General features: G+C 34.4%; 1 pseudogene across 1 annotated transcript; it reads right to left on the bottom strand.

The window, feature by feature from the left end:
* Positions 1 to 719: 719 nt before the first annotated feature.
* On the bottom strand, positions 720 to 2,283 carry LOC114287632 (uncharacterized; annotated as a pseudogene). The gene is made up of 4 exons (XR_014350465.1): positions 1,861 to 2,283; positions 1,354 to 1,533; positions 1,009 to 1,092; positions 720 to 891 (listed from the first exon to the last, which is right to left on the bottom strand). The product of XR_014350465.1 is annotated as an uncharacterized LOC114287632 (transcript).
* Between the last annotated feature and the right edge of the window lie 480 nt (positions 2,284 to 2,763).

Below are 2,763 nucleotides of genomic sequence, written 5' to 3'. Positions count from 1 at the left end.
GTATTATTAGAATCTGGACTGAAAGTGATATTCCTGACTTTTGTATCTAATATGGTCTAGTTGACAGAGTAAGCACTGAATTAGTACAAATTTAATTTGGTAGGTTTCAGTTACTGGGTCTTGCCAACAATTTTGTTTAGCAAGTTTTTTATTTTCAAAGGAATAACAGACAAACATAACCAGAGTTCAAACACAAACACAAACAAAGAGGATTAGTTCCAGTATTGGCCATGGCACTACATACTGATTTTCTTCTTTGTGAGTATGAGATATGGAGCTATTGCACCTTTGTAGAAGGAAATCTCGAGTCTTCAACCAAAGTAACAAGGAGAGTTCACATTTAGCCCCCTCTTGGATCAACTTGACTGCTATTTCAAATAAAGATTATATCTCACAGACTATTTCCTATTTCCATTTCAATTTTATGAAGAGTGAGTTAAAGAAAATACAATCAAACTAATCAAAAGAAAGAGAGGGAAGGAAAAAAAAATACCTTCTTATACGATTTCAGGAATTGTTTTGAAGATCTTGGTTAGACTTTTGTATCAGCTACACAGGTTTTGATCTAATAGTCAGAGATAACAAGAAAGAGAATTTCCATTACAGATAGCAAAGATACAAATTTATGTAATTTTACGGAAGATGTCTAGTAGTACAAACTTACAATGAGTAACATTGACTTTGACAGCAAACAGGTCAATCAAAATTCAAAGCAAGCCTTCCAAACATTAACAACCTTTTATTTCAATTGATTCACACAAGCAAAGATGGGGTAATTCCTAGTTAAACCAAAAGAGAACCTTCCATTACAGTGATGGCTTTCCCGCGAAGTAGTACTCTCTGAGTCTTTTCATCTAAATGGAGGTTCAGTATGCCGCCTCGAGCTGATGCCTATGCCAAGTAAACAATACAATACAATACAATACAATTAATGAATAAGAAAGAACACAACTGGCACAACTGAATGAGCGCGCAAGAGACAGAGAGAGAGAGAGAGAGAGAGAGTACCTGATATGCAGCAAAATCACATTTCCCCAGCTTTTTTGACCAATAACCTGCTAGGGCACAATGTGCAGTACCAGTAACAATATCCTGAAAATAGCAGCAACATATGAGGGAGCATCTCTATTACGGTTAGAAAACTGTTGAATGAGAGTTCTGTATAAACCGAGTATCACCATTAGTCATCCAGCAATGGAGGATTATGTCTGATCTGTTCTTTTAAATTGCATTTTTTTTTTCTTTTTTCTCATCAGCTTTCATTTACTTATTGTAAATGAAATTTTCCCACTTAATCAAGAGACACCTAGAAAGATGAAATGAACTAATTTAAATCATAAGGTAGTTTTGGACCAAATGCAAATTTATTATCTCATTGATTCCCATTGTAGGACCAAAGACGTGACTAAAAAAGTCAAACCCGGATCCAAGGGGAGCAGGCCCTGAAATAATGACTGCCCTTCCAGGGCGTCATTGTATTTCATCAAATTGGGGCAGTAGATCTGTAACAGCCTTTCCCGACAGCAGCACAACCTGCCAAAATGCATTTACATTCACTTTCTTTCAAGTACAAAGTGAATACCCATGTATCAGTTCAAGTTGACATCCCTCTTTGAGAGACATCCATGAACCAACTAAAGTTAGAAGAGAATTAATCAGAATATCTTAGAAATCACATCACTCCCACCATTTAATTCTAAAATTGAACGAAAACTCCCATTTGATGGGGGTCTGGGAGGGGATAAATTGGATATAGGCCTCACCTTTGTCATAATTTGCACACCCTTTTAATCATTTACTTCAAATTGAAAGTTGCATAATTATGAATAATTAAGAAAAGAGTGCAAAAAGAATGCATACAATGAGGTCTTCTTCAGTAGTAGTAATCTTTAAGTCAATCACAGAAGCACCACTCAAGGCTTTAAAAATTGATGGAACCTCAGCAGAGTCAAAATCAGCACGTGGAACTATTAGAAAATCCAACTCAATTAAATAGCAATCTTGTGATTCTAGAACTCTTTTAGCAATCGAAACTCCAGACTATGTCAGAAACTCTATTCTGTTGGCATTTACCAAACCAGAAGTGAATAGAAAGTGGGAAGCTGTCAAGGTTCCATGACCACAAAGTTTAACGTGCAACATGAAAATTTTCGTGTCCAGATTAAATTACTCACTGCTGTGGACTTAAAAGTGGAAACACAATCCTCAATTATCACACCTTGTGATGTATAAGAGCATCTCCAATCCTCACTATCTTGTTTTCAGAGTACAAATTTGGTTAAAAGCCTGATCTGGTATGATCATTTTGTCATCAAATCTTCCTGAAAAATTCCAGACTTAGCTTAAAATTCTGTTTTAACCATTTTTGATGAAAGAAAACTTCTCCAATCTTTACTCTTTTTTAAAATTTCATCAAATTTGAGTAAAAATATAACTATTGGAAATTTGATGAAAGATTTGGTTCATCTTTGACTTGGTTAAAAAATTGAGTCTCCCTTGATTTCATACAGATTTGATGAAATGGTTGGAACACACCTTTAGCCATTTTTTCATCAAATATGAATTTGATGAAGAATTGTATAAATACTTTCAGATTAAGTTGAAAAGAAAGCAAGTAATAATCTAAAATCAATCAATCAAAATTTAAAGAAATCTAACACCAAAAAAAAAACAAGTCCACAATTATAAGTAATTTGAGTAGCCAAATTAGAGATTGCACAAGGGGAATTCCACGTTATATTTCATTTTTCTTTTTCTTTTTCC

This window comes from Camellia sinensis, chromosome 14, assembly GCF_055761805.1.
Source record: "Camellia sinensis isolate YWXY chromosome 14, ASM5576180v1, whole genome shotgun sequence".
Lineage (NCBI taxonomy): Eukaryota > Viridiplantae > Streptophyta > Magnoliopsida > Ericales > Theaceae > Camellia > Camellia sinensis.
This window is presented reverse-complemented; position numbering and strand designations above follow the sequence as displayed.